The sequence below is a fragment of the Gracilinanus agilis genome, chromosome 1 (genome assembly GCF_016433145.1).
Source record: "Gracilinanus agilis isolate LMUSP501 chromosome 1, AgileGrace, whole genome shotgun sequence".
Lineage (NCBI taxonomy): Eukaryota > Metazoa > Chordata > Mammalia > Didelphimorphia > Didelphidae > Gracilinanus > Gracilinanus agilis.
Window position 1 is genome coordinate 796,313,071 of NC_058130.1, and position 18,371 is coordinate 796,331,441.

An 18,371-nucleotide genomic window follows, 5' to 3' on the forward strand; every position below is an offset into this window, starting at 1 on the left:
TCCTAAGATTAGGTCCAAATGAGCATATGATTTAAACCTAAAGTCTGATCCCATAAAAAAAATTGAGGGAGCATGGAATAGTTTACCTTTGAGATCAATTTATTGATGAGGGAAGAATTTATGGCCACATAAGAAAGAAATAACATGGGGTGTAAAATAGGTAATTTTTATTACATTAAATTCAAAAATATTTGTACAAACAAAATTAATGCAACCAAGACTAAAAGTGGAAATAAGAAGTTACTTGCTTTACAACAATATGTCCAAATAAATACTTCAGTTTTTAAAAATTCTAACTCTATTCTCAAATGCCTTAATTCATCATTTCATGGCATCTGGATCTAAAGAGTTAATTTAGGAAGGAAATAATGTCTTTGTTCCATAGAAATCATTTGTAATTAGTATCATTTCTATAAAGGAGGTTTCTTAAAGATAATGATAATGTGTTTATAAATAATGGTAATGGTGTACTTGGTGTTAGTAATAATATAATTGGTGTTAATTGTAATCTAATTAATGATAATTTAATCAATGTTTATGCTAATTTAAATGGAATCAGTGATAATTTAATGTAAATGGTAATTTAAAGAGAATTAATGATAATTTAAGTGGTGCTAATGCTAAATTAACTAAATTAAATGGTGTTAGTGGTGGTAGTGGCAATTTACCTAATGTTAATAGTAATTTACCCACTGTTAGTAGTGATTTAACTAGTGTTTATAATAATTTGGCTAAGATTGATAATAATTTACTTGGTGTTAATAATAATTTAATTAGTGTTGCAAATAATTGTGAGAAAAAGGAAAACTGTTGTAAACAGTGTTGGAAATTCTAGTAATTGTATAATTAAGAAGAATAATGGAAATTGTAATTTGATTAAGGAAAATTTGATTGTAAATAAGAACAATGATACCAGAACAGAGGTGAAAAGAACCAAAGGTGCAAAATCCTGGAGAAATTCTGTAATTCGAGACAATGTTAACTTGGATGGACAGGAAATAGCTGAGCTTTGTTCTAATGTTACTGTTTTAGCTCCTGTGTTGGAAACTTTCCAACCTCCATAGCACAGAACCGCATGTGTCTGTTACTATTGGAGACCAGATTTATGATCTTCTCATTGATACAGGAGCCAGTAAATCAGTTTTGCAAAGTTTTCCTGAGAATTGTAGAGCTGTTGGTACAATGGATGTGGTTGGTGCTACAGGCATAACTCAGAAAGTAGCTAAATTATAATCAAAAATGATGACTCTATCTGTGGAACATGCATTTTTTTGTATGCCAGAATGTCCAATGAATCTTTTAGGAAAGAATTTTCTGTGTAAATTGAGGGCTGCTATCCAATGTATGGAATCTGGTGATATTTCTTTACATCTCCTAAAGGAATCTTTGAAGGCCTTTCCATTGCTTTTCTTAGATTCCAGCAGTACAGAGGATGACTTAGGTACTATATATCCAATACCCAAGGATATACCTAAGGAATTGTCAAAATCATCCACAGATATTGGGTTGTTGAAATCAGCTACTACAGTCAGGGTGAGGACAAAGGAAGTACTAGTTCCTTGTGTGCTTCAATGTCCCTTGACTAAGGAAGCAATAGAAGGTATAAGACCAATTACTGAGTGCCTAATCCAACAAGGGATAATTATACCTTGCTTTTCTGAGTTCAGTATACCAATTTTGTCTATAAAAAAGCCAAAATTAGATGAAAATGGCCAACCTGTCTACCGATTTATCCAAGATTTGAGATTGGTAAATGATTGTTATCAAAACTCATCCAGTTGTGCCAAGTCCAGCTGCTATTAATTTCTTCCAATCCAAGTCAGGCTAGATATTTCACTGTGGTAGATTTATGCTCTTTGTTTTTCTCAATACCAATTCATAAGGATTCTCAAAAGATCTTTGCTTTCACTTGGGAGAAAACCCAGTGGACCTGGACTCGTTTGCCTTAATGACTCACAGACTCTCCTAGTCTGTTCTCAAATTCTAAATCGTGATCTAAAAACAATTAAGTTTAAGGAGATTAATTGGCACATTTTGTGGATGATATTCTTTTAGCATCCCCAAATGCAAAGATGTGTCTTAGGGATAGCAAGATTCTTTTGATTGAATTATACAAACAAGGGCATAGAATCTCCAAGGCAGAATTATGGTGGGTTTTGCCTCGAGTGCAATATCTTGGATTTGTGTTGTCAGAAGGTCCCAGAAATACCACACAAAAGAGAATAGCTGATATACAAAAACTGAGTGCACCTAAGACTAAAAAACAACTTAGAGCTATTCTTGGAACTACTGGTTTCTGTAGGCAATGGATTCCTGGATATAGTGAGATCACTAAATGTTTGACAGATCTGACCAGGAATACAGAACCAGAACCTTTGAAACTGAAGCCTGAACATTGTTCAGCCTTAGATAAGCTTAAAGAAGCTATTTTATCTGCCCCTGTGTTAGGAATCCCAGACTATGAGAAACCTTTACAGCTGTTTGTGAATGAGACAAAAGGTATAGCTTCTGGTGTGCTTGCACAGACTTTGGGACAAATTTATTGTACAACTAGATACTACAGTTGTCGATTAGATCAAATAGCTGTGGGTATAGTATCCTATCTAAGGGGGGTAGCAGCAGCAGCTGTTTTAGTTCAGTCAGCTAATCTAGTTTTGAGATGTCCTTTAATGGTCTATTGTTTACATCAAATAGAGGCACTAATGAGGAAATTTCATACTCAAGTATATTCAGACCAACAAATATCTAAGTATGAAATTATTCTCTTACGTAGTGAGAAAGTCCAATTGAAGCGATGTAGCATACTTAATCTAGCTACTCTTCTTCCTGATTTACGAAAGAACGGTGAACCATTGCATGAATGTGTTGAGGTAGCAGATCTTGTGGAAATGCCTAGGATGGATTTAAAAGACTCTCCACTCGAAAATCCAGACTTGGTATTATTCAGAGATGGATCATAATATTTGTGTAATAGAATCAGATGTACTGGAGCTGCAGTTGTCGTCATAGAATTTGAGACACTGTGGTAGGGCTCATTACCTAGTAATCATAGTGCACAAGGTGCAGAATTGGTAGCATTGAAGTAAGCCTGTCTTCTAGCTGAAGGTAAAAGTGTAAATATTTACACTGACTCTTGGTATGCATTTTCTGTTTGCCATGCAACAGGAAAGATCTGGAAATAATGAGGTCTTATTATTGCATTGAGAAAACCAATAACTCATGCAGGAATAATAACTGAGTTGTTGGAAGCAATCCAAAAGCCAAAACAGCTAGCAGTACTTCATTGCAGGAGTCATACTTGTGATTGAGATTTAGTCTCTAAAGGTAATCACAGAGGTGATATCACTACAAAGTATGCTGCCCAGAAAGCTCCAATTTATGTAGTGAGTTTAACATCTATTAATTCTAATGATCTAGAAAAAGCTTATGTAGACTCAGATATCCAGAAAAGGAAGGATAAATTTGGAGCTAAAAAAGAACAAGGGATATGGATTACTGATACAGGAAGACCATTGTTACCAAAAGACTTATATATCTATTTGTGTCAAGCTATCCACATAAAAGGTCATTTTGGTACACAAGTTGTAGATTCCATCAAGAGACAATGGGTTGCGCCTGGAATAAGTACTGTTGCAAATAAGATCTGTAATAGTTGTTCAGTGTGCCAAAAGTTCAATCAAAGTGCATTCAGAAAGAAAGGTTTGGGTGGTAGACCTTTAGCATATTATCCATTTGAGAGTTTACAGATTCATTATATCTGTGTGCCTAAAGCTGGAAGATACAAGTATTGCCTTGTGATTGTTGAAAGACTAACTAAATGTCCTGAAGCTTTTCCATCAAATACCAACATAGCAAGCTTTGTAGTGAAAGTGTTACTCAAGGAAATAGTTCCTATGTTCAGTGTACCATTAACCATAGATTTGGATAAGGGATCTCATTTCACTTAGGATATCCTTAGAAGAGTGTATGAGAATCTAGGAATAACACCTAAATATCATTCATGTTCCTTATTACCCGCAAAGTTCATGTCAGGTAGAGCATATGAATAGGAAACTCAAGACTATGGTTGGTAAACTCTGTGTCAAAACTCATCTCAAATGGCCACATATTCTTCCCATAGCTTTTGTTTTACCTACATTCTAGACCAAGAGCAGATCTGCATATATCATCATATGAGATACTCTTTGGACATGCTCCACTACAGGCAAAGACTTGTAAGGCTGTTTATGCATCACCCTTAGGAGGCGATTGCCAAATTGCTTTATATTTAAGTGCTTTACAGCAGAGGCTAAGAGAATTACAAGATATGGGAGTATTAATTCAATCTGGTCCATTGGGTTATTCTCTTCATAATTTTCCACCAAGTGATATATGGTCTATGTGAAAAATTTTGCCAAAACATCGGCAATGGAAAAAATTTGGGTAGATCCTTTTACAATTATACTAGTTTCACCCTCTTCTGTAAAAATATTAGGTAGAGATTCGTGGTATCATTGTTCTCATATTAAATTAGCACATGGTATAGATAATGAAAATGCAGCAATTGTTAATAATGAAGAAGAAGAAATTGTGTAAAATTGAGATCGTCAGTCAATTGGAGTCTGCAATCAGAAAGTTCAGTAAGGAGAGAACCATTCCAGTGGAAGAAGATATTTGGATGGAAGAGGACATGGATGAAGAGGATTCAAGATTCAAGGATTAATGGATATGGTACTAAGACTGATGAACTTATAATATTTAACTGTTTAAGAATTTGTTTTAAAGGAATTTCCAAAGAAGAGGTTTAATCATGGATTAATAGACTAAATCACTTGAAAGGACTTTGGGTAATGTAAATAGTGACACTACACAGTCATACGCATCCAATATTGCACATAATACTATCAAGAACTTCGATGGAGAAAAGGAGAGAAAAGGAGATTTCCTTTGAAGAATGGAACATTGTAAAGAGAAAAGAGATATGAAGGAGATCTGAAGTTTTGGTAGGTATCATACATCCAACAGTAACATATTGCAACACAACATAGCAAAGTAACACCATATCAAATCAGATACATAAAACCATAAACATGTTAGAATACATTGTATTTCTTATGGAATAAAACACTATAAATGCTAATAAAATTAGATTTAGCTATAGGATAAGTAAGTATTAAAGGATAGTTACTAACAAAATTAGCTAGTTATTTAGTTAATACTTGGTTAGATTAATACACTAATAACAGGGATAGTTTGGAATAGCTTAGGGAAAAAGGTAATAGTATTAGATTAGAGGATAAGATAAGTTACTAATGTATATTACAGTGCAAATATAACAAACATAAAATTATATTACATGAAGAACATATACTACAGATCACATATTAAAAAATAATGTAAATAAGTGTAAATAGTGTGTATATTGTAAATTGTATTATAGTGTAAGTATTGTATATATGTAAAGGGTGTATATAGATATATTTGGTATGTATGTGTTATGTGTACATATATGCATATAATGTGTGTGTTGTATGTATATGTATGTATACCTGTAAATTCTGTGAATAATTTGATACTAATTGAATTGCAAACATTTAGGTGTAATTTGCATAAGTGAGTTGGATGTTTTGTTGAAATTTTGATGTAGAAACTTATGCAGTGTTGGGTTGAATATGTATTTTTCCAAACTTGTTTGCATTTATTAGTTAGTAGAATATTTCTGTATTAGTATAGAAGTTGTGTGTGATATGTTTGTTTGAATTTTGTGTTGATATTTCAAACTGGTTGTTGATTTTGTTAATTTTGTTTAAAATTTTACTTTGTAACTTGTTATTCTGTACTTTGAACTATGTAATTGTTCAATGTATTTTTTCCTTTACCTTTCCTTGTTAAAATCTCTAGAGCAGGGTATAGTAAGGTAGTGTTAGACAGGATAGAGTTAGTATAGATTGTTATTTTGGGTTAGAATTTTAGTTTAGTCTGTAGTGCACAAATAACAAAATATTGTGTGAAACACTATTTTGGCTTCGTGCAAAGAGGGGTGAACTGCAATGGGGAAATAGGCTTTAAGAGTAGGAAAAGAAAATTTAGCCGGGCAGGCTGACAGGAGCTAAAAATTCCAACATAGAACACAGCAAGGGACTGAACACAAAGGACTCTCTAATGGCTGTTGGGTTTTGAAGGAGTTGGAGAAGTCATAGCCACTGATCAGAAAGCCTGTGGTTTTGGGGTATCTCTGTGCCTTGAGCAACATCTGCAACCTATCAACTAGCAAGGTCTCAAAAAGCAGGTTGAGAATAGCTGTATTGTTTAGTGGACAAGCAAGAAACATTATTCTCCCCTCCACTTCTTTGTGGATGACTTGGCTGTTACCTGTGCTCTTGGACTAGCTGATACCTTTGAGCTACTAATCAAGAACATCTGCATGAGATCCCATTATTCCCATGTGTCCTGGCTTCCTGCATAGTGTTAGTGTAGGGATTACTCAGACCTCCAACCCTGAATTTATCCCATAGGTGTTATGTGTAGTCTGTCTATAGTTATTTAGGGTTAATGTGACCTCTCCCCACATCTTTATCTTTAAATCAGTTATTAAACTGTGTTTTTATATCTTCCTCTTGTTTCATTCTACAACCCAAAGGGCTCACTGTCATTTAATAGGAAATCCCTGGCTGAGTTGGTCTGAAGTGACAGTTGCTTCCCAACTGTTACCATCCATTCCCATGTCCTATATTTGTGAGTTTGGCAAGGTTTCTAGTGTCTTACTGTGTGTCAATCACCCTTCATTCCTCCTTCATCCCTTTCCCACCTACAAAACCCTGTGTGTTTATTTACCTACTTTATATACATTTCAAACATTACCTCATTGAATCCTCACAACAAGCCTGGCAGCTAAGTGCTATTATTATCCTCATTTTACAGATCAGGAAACTCAAGTAGATCAAGGTTTAAGGGACTTACCCAGCTGGCAAGGCTGTATTTGAACTTAGTACTCTAGACCCAGAAATCCACCAATTCATACAGCCTCCACAACCTACTAATTCTTGACTCCATATTCCAAAGGCTAGTACCAGTCCTTGGCATATGCTAGCCACTGGATTGACAGATTCCCATCCTTCAGAAAGGATGACAGATCCAGGAAGACTTCTCTATTGTGGCTTCATTGGGATCTTCCTGACATCTTTCTTGCTCGTGTATGTGTACATATTCTCTACAACTGTGCATCCAGGCATGGGGCATCTCTGGGAGCAAGAACTATCTGGGTCACTCATGGACAGTACATGGTGTATCCTACTTGCTCAGTAGTGATTAGATTAATAAATGAGCAGACACAGTCCAATTAGGAACTCAAAGAATAGTCTTTTAACAACACGGGAATCAGCCAAGGGGAGCAGTAGAGGAAGGAGAGAGGCAATTTCTGATAATCCTCCTGGGGAAACAACATGCAGCAAAGAGAGGACCAGCTTCGGTAGCTCTGTGATCCTGGACAAACCCCTCAACATCTGTTTCCCTCATTTCTCGTTCCCTTTGGCATCCCCTTCTTCAGAAATGGATAGAACAGTGGTGACTATCTCCCAGGGCTGTTGTGAGGATTAAATGAGATAATTGTAAAACACTGAGGACATGGCCTGACATTATGTAAATGTAAGTTATTGTTGTTGCTGTTATTATTATGATAAATACAAAATGAAATGGAATCCTTAGATCTGACTCTCCTATGACAGAGACATTGTTCCTTCTAAGGTGGATTTTTTTCAGGCTCTATTAGTGGTTTCTGATTTTCTCTCCCTCAGGCAGCTCCACAAAAACTTCCACCAGGCCATGACCATAATGTTTGCGGTTGAGATCAACAGGGAGTCTGTTCTGTTGCCCCACATTTCCCTGGGATTCCAAGTCTATAACGCCTACCACAGTGATGAGAGGACCTTGGAGAGCTCACTGCAGTGGTTGACAGGAGAGGGTCAGTCAGTCCCTAATTGCAGCTGCAGAAAGCAGGACAAGTCTGTGGCTGTCATAGGAGGAGCCACATCAGCTCTGTCTGTCCAGATGGGGACCCTGCTGGAGTGCTACAACTTCCCACAAGTGGGTGATGTTGAGCCTGGTACGTGTTAAACCTTTATCAAACCACTCCACCTAGGAAGAGGGTAGATAGATTTTCCATTGAGCATCATCTAGATTTTATCCAAAGAATAGAATTAAAGTCACCTAATCCTATGGAGGGTTGAGGTAGAAGAGCAATAAATATTTAGAAATTTCCAACTGTGTGCAAAGCTAAAAACTAAGCAATTCTACAAATACTCTCTTCCTTGATCTTCATGATGACCTTGCCAGGAAGTTGTGATTATGCCCAACAGAGGCACCCATCAATTAAGTAACTTGCTTGTGGTCACATAACCAGTAACTCATATCATCCTAATTCCACACCAGTGGCTCTATCCACAGCATCCCCTCCTCCCCATGAAGGTGCAAGAGAAATGCTTGAGGGATACTTACACCTGCTTATTCAGCAAAGGAGACTAAGAACCAGTAATTCATTCCAGTAGTAGGAAAACCAGAAGAAAAGAGCATCATAAAAAAGAGAAAAGACAGGATGCCAAGAGCATGACCCACACTATTAAAAGCTGAAAAGAAAGCAGTAAGAATGAGGATTTAGAAAAGTCCTTTGGATTTGACAATTATGTGGTCATAGTCATGACTTTGGGGACAGCAATTTCAGTCAAAGACTTTAGATGACATATCGTAGAGGGCTTAGAAGAAAGTGAGCAACATGTCTGATATGGAAATATGTTCTGCATGCTTGCACCTATATAACCTATATCAAACTTTTTACCTTCTCAAAGTAGGGGTAAGCGGAAAGGTAAGGAGGAAGATAATTTAGATCTCAATATTTTTGAATAAGAATTTTTAAACTCTACATGTATTTTGAAAAATAAAATATTTACATTGAAGAAAGTGAGAGGATAGAAACAAGAATTGTAAAATATAGATGAATTTGTCAAGGAATTAAACCAAGACATGGAAAAGAGGTATAAAACTATAGATCCTTTTTTATTTCTTTGTTTTTAATAATATTTTATTTTTCCAAAAGTATATATAAGTAATTTTTAGTATTCATTTTTTAGATAGTGAGTTCAAATTCTATCCCTTCCTTCTACCCTTATTCTCTCACTCTCTCCCATCCATCTACACTCCCTGAAATGATTAGTAATCTGACATAGAAAAAATAATCATGTAAAATATTTTTCAATGTTAGTCATTTTGGGAAAGAGCTCCCAAAAAAAGGAAGAAGAAAGGTGAAGCATCATATGTTTTGGTCTGCATTCAGATTCCTCTGTAGCTACATTTTGTTATGAGTAAATAATATTATATAGGAGATTGATGAAAGTTGCAAAGATCAGTTTGGTACACCACTATTCATTTGGAGGAGAGTAGGGATAGGAAATAGGAAGTAGGAAATAGGAGAGTTTCTTATAACTATGCCTAATTCAAACCCTCATCAAAAATCTCTAAGAAAATCCCAAATCTAAGAATCTTCTTGTCTGACAAAGAAGTCTCTCTAATAACCTACACTCTCTAACTAATATTAATTCACTACCTAACTAAACTATGCTAATTAATGAACATTGATCTCCAACACTTCCTTAAAAGTCAATCTTCTCCCCCAACTGAAATGGTGAAACTGTGCTCCTCTTTCAGAGTTCTGAGAAAAACAGACCTTTCAATCACAGACTTCTCAATTCAGTGTCTCAGATCAAACTCTCCAAATCCTGTCGGTTTCTCTTGACAGAGAAAACTCCTCTCCAGCACCCTCAAACTCCTCCAGGCCGAAGCCAGAGTAAAATGGAGTTTTTTGCTTAATTGATTTTTCTCTCTTTTATAGTCAGCCTCTTAAAGAGATGTTGGTCAAATCTGTCTGCTACTGCCTCCTAAGGAGACAGAAGGAAATTAATAAAAATCCTTTTAATAATGTCATTTTCATCATGAGCCTCTGGAATTGTCTTGGATTACTGTTTTGCTGAGAAAAGCTAATTCATTCACAGTTATTCATCAAAAAATATTTTAGTTACTGTGTATAATGAGACCTATATCAGAGATGATTGCTGGAATTTTTACCAGCTTTCTACTTTCCTTTTAATCTTGGTTTCATTTTTTTTATTTGCACAAAACATTTTTAATTTAAAATAATCAAAATTATCCATTTTACATCCTATAATGCTCTCCATCTCATATTTAATTTTTTGGCTGCTCTAGCATATTGCTGATGCACACTGACTTTGTAGTCCACTATAAGATAATGATTCAACATGTTAACAGCCTAACTTGGATTCCCAGGGAACCGCGTGCATCAGTGATTGTGCAGGGTGAAGTAAGAGAGAAGATTCAGGGTGAGGGTGAGCTACATGACTGACATCAGCTGTTCCATGGCCTCAGCCTTGCTGAGGGTCTCAGGCTTTTTGCCTCCCATCAGGCTCTGCCCAACACAGAGTGGATGGAGAGCCAGGCCTAGAGACGGGAGGTCCTGGGTTCAAATCTGGCCTCAGATATTTCCTAGATGTGTGACCCTGGGCAAGTCACTTCACCCCCATGACCTAACCCTTACCTCTCTTCTGTCTTGGAGCCAAGGTAAGGGTTTAAAAAAAAAGTAATAGTTAAGGAAAGTGGTTGGTATGGCCAGTACTCCTTAAATAATAACTTCATTTCTCCTGCTCTCTAAGACCAAGTACGTTTCCTATAACTTGGTAGCATATAACTATTCAATTGATTGTGAGATTTAATCCTTATACAGTTAGTAATTCCTATCTCAACCAACTAGATTAATAGTTTATAGTTACAGATAAATGACTTGAATAAGAATTTATTAAATAATCATTATAAAACCATTTGGGTACACAACAATACTTTAAAATAGGCATCAATTATCATTTCCAAATGTCTTCAAACAAGCAGAAATACCTTTTCCAGTGTCAAAGAAGAAACTATAAGATCGATTTTTAAAACAAGTTCTAAAAATTAAAAGGAAAAATACATGTATCAGGCTTTAGACCTCTATGAATATGTGTAATATGCCCACAATATAATTCAAGTGTTTTTGTTTTAACAAAAATACTGCCACCACCGTGACCACAATATGATAATTTTAGTAACCAATTCTGAGCCAAAAACAAACATATGCTGGTTTATATGGGAAGGCAGAAGATCTTCTACCTGAAGCAATGATAATAGGAAAATCAGAAAATCTTTCTTTACCAAGCAAGTGGCTAAATGAGAGAGATGAAAATGTTCATCTGGATTGGTTAAAATTCCCTATGACAGGGAGCATATTCTAAAATCCACAGCATTTATCAAAACAAAATAAGGATGACTTGATGAGAGTTGATACTTTTCCACAATTCTATCATTACTACTACATTCATAGAATTTAATATTTTGCATGTTTTCATATTATCCAGCTCAGCTTTGGACCTTTTGATCCCATCCTGAGTGACAAGGTACAGTTTCCTTCTCACCCAAGGACTCCTCCTTGTACCAAGGCATTGTCCAGTTACTGGTTCACTTTAAATGGACCTGGGTAGGTCTGGTGACCACAGATGATCTGAGGGGGGAGGAATTCCTTCGGGAAGTGAAAAGGGAGATGGCAAAGCAGAATGTCTGTGCATCCTTCACAGAGAAGGTCCCCATCAGTGAGAGGAGGCATGCAGAATCAGAGGTGGATTTCATGCCCAGGATTATGGGGTCCTCAGCCAGGGTAGTTGTCATTCATGGGGACACAGATTCATTAATGGTTCTGAGACATTCACAAGTTCCCTATTTACCGACATGCAAGTTGTGGATCGCCACATCTCACTGGGACATCGCCATGAGACCCAACTATAGTGATAGTTACAACTTCAATGGAGCTCTCCCATTTACATACCTGACCAATGAGCTTCCTGGGTTTAAATCTTTTCTCAGGACAGTCAACCCTAACAAGGGCCGAGAGGACATGGTACTGAAGGGGTTCTGGCTGTCGGCTTCCTAGTGCCAGAGTAAATAGAAAGAGCTGGAGCTAGAGCTCTGTGCACCAAATGCTACCTTGGAGGCTTTGCCTATATTCCTTTCTGACATGACCATGTCTGGCCTCAGTTACATCATTTACAATGCTGTGTATGCTGTGGCTTGGGCCCTTCTTGAAGAGCTTCTGAAGAAATCAGAGCTATCATTTGAGGAAGCTGGAGAAATCTGGGTCCCTAAACCTTGGCCGGTAAGGTTCCCTGGAGAATTAATGCTGACCATTGCTGATCCTTGATATTTCAACCATAGAACTCATAGTAGGACCTTTTCTCATGGAGTTTCTGAACTTCACAAATGATCTGACCAGGTCAGCATGTATGGAGCTATCACAAAATGCATAATCTGGAAATTATATCTCTCTTGATTCATCTTAAGTTAGTTTTAGCTGTTGGGAGTCAGCTGATTACACTGCTAATATATATTGAGTTTCAGTCAACTAAAGCCCTGGATATTTTTTTCCACATGAATCATGATTTAGCTGTTTTAAATTGCCTCATACATCTTATACTTGTGAAAATGGCATGAGACGCCTTGTTTTTATTTCTATTACTGTTACATTTATTATTTTATCATTTATTTATATGAATTTCATTTAATTAACCCAATGTCTCCCTCTCACCTCCAGGATTAAATTGAAATTCTCTGATATGCATTCAAAGTCCATCACCATCGGGCTCACCCCATAATTTCTCGTCATCTTGCATGTTAAATTCCATTATCAGGTAGAATGGGATGCAATAATGCCAGCCTTCTTACTGTTGCTTATATGAAACTCTCCATCTCTCTGAAAGGGGCAATAGGGAGCAAATGTGTGTTCTGGACCCAGGTAAAAACAAAGACAAAAAAATCCTGAATCCTGAGGTAACATATCTCAACAAACTAGGAACCCTGAGCCTCCAGTAAAAAAAAAAATAAACAAATAAATAAATAATGTTAATAATAATTAAGTCAACTGGCCTGGCCATTAAAATTTAAAAAGTAAAAATGAGCATTCAAGAGAGAAAACACTCAACTACTGATAGCTCTTATGGGAAAGAAAAGAATTCAGCCCAAACTCAGAAAACAGTGAAATTAAAACTCTTACTTAAAAAAAAGCAAAGAAATGCAATAAATGGACACGAGATCAAAAAAAGAGCTTTTGGAAATGTTGTTAAAGACCTCAAAAAACAAATGAGAGAAGTTGAGGGAATATTAAGGAAAAAAATTAGAGTAATGCAGCCAAATCAAGAAATTTATGAAAGATCACCCAAAGTGAGGGAGAAATCTAGAAAAAATGTCATGGAAGAAAAAGCCATGGTGGTGGTGGTGGAGATCTTCTCCATCCTGGCCTCCAGCGCTGGCTTCTTGGGCTGCGTCTTTATTCCCAAATATGACATGATCCTGCTGAGGCCAGAGAGGAGCACTCAAGAAAATATAAAGAAAAAAGTAGATTCCAAGAGCAGCAACTATTCTAGGGCATTGCCAACTAATTCCTACAAGAGGAATAAAAGATTTAAATAATACCCAATATCAGCATGGGATGTCTTATTTGGCCATCTTGGTGGCATATAAATTTCAACTGATTCTTTTTCAACTCTCCATATGTTGTCAGGGACACTCAGGGGTGTACCTGTATATGTTTATCAAAGTAATCTCTGAAAACGTACCCCAAATTTTTTCATTTAGTCTGCTCCATAAACATTTCCTCCATTAATTCCTTAAGTCTAGACAATCAATGAAACAATAATTCAAGTCCAGTTTTGTGGCATTTTCCAATTTCCAAGGTATAATTGCCCACAAAGAAAATTCGACAATCAGTTCTTTGGAACTGGTATGAACCAGCCAATACAACCACGATGGTTTTTGAGTCCTTCCTATGTGGTACTAGAAGCCACCTTTGAGTACTTCTGTTGATCTCCTGACTTGAAGGCTATGACAACATTAGCTTTTCCATAATACCCTCTTTTTTCAAGCACCACCTACACACATTCCTCTTCCTGGGTCAGTAAATCCTCCTCCTCTACATTCGCTTAGAGTCTAGCGCTCTGTCTTCTCAGTATATCTGTATCAATAACTTGGAAGAATTCAAAGAAACCATCCATGAGCGAGATAGCTAATACACTCAGTGACAGAATCTTCCGATTGGGAAAATATGTATTGAATAAAAAATAAAGCACAGCTGAGTCAGATGAAATTTAATAAGGAAAAAAAGGTCTTACACAAAACCCCAAGGGTCAGCTCCTTGGCTCAGTGGATGGAGAGTCAGGGACAGGAGGTCCTGGGTTAAAAATCTGGCTTTGGACACTTCCTAGCTGTGAGACTTTGGGCAAGTCACTTGACCCCCATTGCCTCACCCTTATCACTTTCTGACTTGGAAATGATACTGTGGTTCAATTCTAAGACAGAAGGGAAAGGTAATATACTATGGAAGAGATATCATTATTCAGAGGTTCATTGGGGAAAGATGAGAAGGGAAGTCATTCATGGAAGAGTAGATCCCTATGGGAAATTTTTATTTTTTGTTAGCCAAGCAACCTAAGGTCATCTAAGATTGCAGTAAGGGTGGCATGTCCAGAACCACAGAAGTGACAGCTGGACTACACTATACATGGTCCTACAATGTCTAGTCCATTGTATTTAATTCTGGGCATCACATTTGAGGAAGTACATTGATAAGCCGAAGAGCACTAGGCAGAGGACAAAATAGCCATTTTGACTTCAATTCATGCCATATGAATCATTTAGTAATCAATAACTATTAAGCAACTACAATGTGCCTGGCATTGTGATAAGATGCTGGAGATACAACTATTTAAGTGAATCCTGGTGGCAAGAAGTTTACATTATTTTTTTAAAAACCTTTATCTTCTGTCTTCAAATCAACACTATATACAAGGATACCTCAGTTTTCATTGAAGTCGGTTATCATTGGTTTGGTTTTCTTTGATTTCTTTTTCCTAAAAAATGCCTCGGATTTCATTGGGGCGCCCACTTGAGCTTCTACACATTCTCCTGCTCCAAGTGGCATCAAGTGGCATTGCTTCTCTGGGTGTGAGCATCACCCCAGGGCAGGTGGCTAGCCAACATTTGCATTGCTTTCCAGTGTTTTTGTGTTGAACTTGTGGAAAACCTTCAGCTGTTCCTCCTCTGCCTCCCACCCACGCGGTCTGGGATCTTCAGGTCCTTGGAGTTGGGGGAGTCACAGCAGCCCAAGACAGCCAGAAGGGAGGCAGCCGCAGAGTGTATCCTGATGGTCTGGGTTCTGCTAAGGGAATCATTTATTCTTTACATTAGTCTTTTATATTCATTTCTTATTGTTTTTAGTATGAAACAGTGTATTTATTCTCTATGAAAGGTGTTTGGGGTATGTATTTTGGAGTGTCTAGAACAAATTAATTAGATTTACATTGATTCAAATGGAAATAATGGCCTCTTGGATTTCATTGTTTTCAAACAGATTATCAAGAAACACTGAGGTATCACTGTATTGCTTCTAAGGCAGAAGAGTAATAAGGGCTAGGAAATGGGGGTTAAGCAAGTTGCCCAGGACCACCCTGCTAGGAAGTGTATATGGTCATATTTGAATGTGGGACCTCCCATCTATGGGCCTGGTTCTCTATTTACTAAACTACCTACCTGCCCCAGAAGCTTACATTCTCAGAGGTGAATCAACATATAGATATAGAGAAAACATAATCTATTTAATGAAAATTAATGCAAAATATTTAAGTACAAAAGTTGTTTGAGAAGGATGATGCAAAGTTAGAGAAATGGAAAAAAAGCTCTGCACAAAAGAAAGGTAGATAAGTAGATCAACAGATATAAGGAAAGATAAATACCTGGATAAGAGGAAGGAATGAAGGAAAAAAAGGAGAGAGAGAGAAGAGACAGACAGACAGACAGACACAGAGAGACAGAGACAGAGAGATGGAGCTAATACTCCAGTTTAAGGCTTTTATTAGGAAAATCCACTAATCAGTGAACACCTGGTGGGTATCAGTGGCAGACGGGGGCAACAATACAGCTGATTACTTCAAATATAGACTATTGATATGATATGACTATTGATAGGGAAGTTGGGAAGATGGGAGAACAGAGACTTGGAGACTTTGGGTCTGGGAAATCCTATGCCAATAGTACTGGATTTACTATCACACATGCCAGTCATTGTCCTTACTGGTTATTTTGCTTTTAAGTTAAGGTGGATGTTCTTCCATATTATGTATTGTTTTAAGATCATAGTGACCTGGTGTTTTAGGGATTCTGAGACTAAACAAATGTTAAGGTTATTGCAAATCAAACTGAATAATTTGGAATTGTACATGCAGAATGGTGGTGTTTCTGGTCAACCTCTTAGTCCTCCTAATGCTGACAATATAGCTGTATTTTCATACATAGGAATTTCTGGCAAAAGTGTTACATCTAAGGCTGAGTTGGAACAGCAGGCACAAAGCGAGGGTATTAAACCCATTAATCTTTTTCCCCTTCATGACCTTCCTATTGTACGTGACGATGGCATTTTCCATATGAAGCAACATACAAATTTGGTTTAGGTCTGAGGATGTGGAAAATTTAAAGAGAAAGATCCCAAATTTCCATGATGATTCTGGGAAGTTTGTTAAAATCTTTAAGGCATTTATAAAGGCCCATGACCCAGACTTTGAAGATTGCTGTTATGTGTTGGGGGAGATCTTGTCACATCATGATAGGGCCAAGTTTATTGAAGAGACCAGGAACACAGAGGGGATGACACCATGGCCAGTAGCCTAGGAGGAACTGGATCTCAATTCAGTTCCAATATACCGAATGTTAAAACAGGCGAGAAAATCATTAATAAAAATCATGGAAAAAATTCACGGCGTCCAAACGCATGGTCTAAATTTGAGAGAATTTGGCAGACGGCACAAGAGACCCCAGCAACATTTCTTGATAGAATAATTGAGGCAGCTGAGATGTATTTAAATATGAATATATTAGAGGATACCACCGTGGACCATGTAAAAAGAATATTTGTTAGGAATTCTGTTCCCCATGTTAAGAAGTTCTTTACACATAATTACCCTGATTGGGAACTTTTGAGCCTGGATGAGTTAAAACAAAAAGCCACTTATGTGTTCGCACAGGAAAAAGAAAAGGGAAGTGATGAAAAAGATACCATAATTGAAAGCCTTAGGAAGCAGTTAAGGGAGGCAAATTCTAGAGCCAATAAGGAGATAAATGGAATTAAGGCAGTGGCCACATTAAGGGCAGCAGAGAAGAAGAATAATGTTAATAATTATAAGACCAGTGGTAATACATACACAAAGAATCAGAGACAGCAATCCTGCTATGTTTGTGGTCGAATTGGACATTTTGCAAGGGAGTATAGATATAGAAGATCATATGGGCATAGGTACAATAATAACAATGGATTTAATTGGTTTAATAATAATTATGGATACAGGGGAAATAACTGGAATAATGGTTTTAATCATGGAAATGGCCAGCAAAATGTGTTCCAATGCCAGAATGCGTATTGTCAAGGTACTCAAGCTCCTAATTTGGCAACGATGCAGGATTACATCTATTAAGATAAAAAATAATAAAGACTGATATAAATATAGAAATTAGTATTTTAATTAAAGCCATGCTGATAGATAAAGTCATTAGACCATGTGCTTGTAAGAATTCAAAACTGCCGCTTCAACCATAATTACCTCCCCTCTCGTCCTGCGCCCAGTAGCTAAAGAGTAGCTAAAGAGGAAGTTCAAAGTCACTACAGGAGTTTATATCCCTTCTCTTAAATCATCCCACTTCCTGTCTACCATGAGGAATCATGGGAAATGTAGTTTCAAAGTCTCCCGCATGTCCATAGTAAATATATATATATACTTTTAGATGGCATTTCCCAAATTTCACTTTTACACATCAGTACAGGAGCGAGGTCTACACTAATCTATTGACCTAAGCCAGGCAGGGCCCAAAGGAAGCAGTACTCAAGTCTTAGGGAAAGCTCCTTCAAACCTGGTTCCAGCCAGGTTTGGTCAGCTCAGCTAAAAGGTCAATTGGGGTCTCACGGTAATCCAAGGATGGTCACAGGATGCCAAGAGCCAAGGTGATCCAAGGTACCCAGGTAGGGAGAGTGAGTTTGAAATGCTGTCCACCAGACCCCAAACCACTTTCCCACTTGGTGCAGTTCTGCAGGTTGGTTGTCCACTGCTGAAAAGCCTCCACCTCTCAGGATCCAGGGAATCTGGATGCAGTTTTTCCCTAACTCTGAGATCTCCCAGGGTTAGCAACAGTTATGTTCCCAACTGAAGTCGTCCAGCAGCTTCACGAAGATTCCTAGTGGGTTGGACACTTAGAAAGGGGAACCAAGGACT

The 18,371-nt window shown here is 37.2% G+C and overlaps 1 pseudogene; it reads left to right on the plus strand.

Annotated features, from left to right (window-relative positions):
- Positions 1-7,782: 7,782 nt before the first annotated feature.
- The window catches only part of LOC123232502, a 39,555-nt pseudogene continuing 28,966 nt past the window's right edge, over positions 7,783-18,371 (plus strand).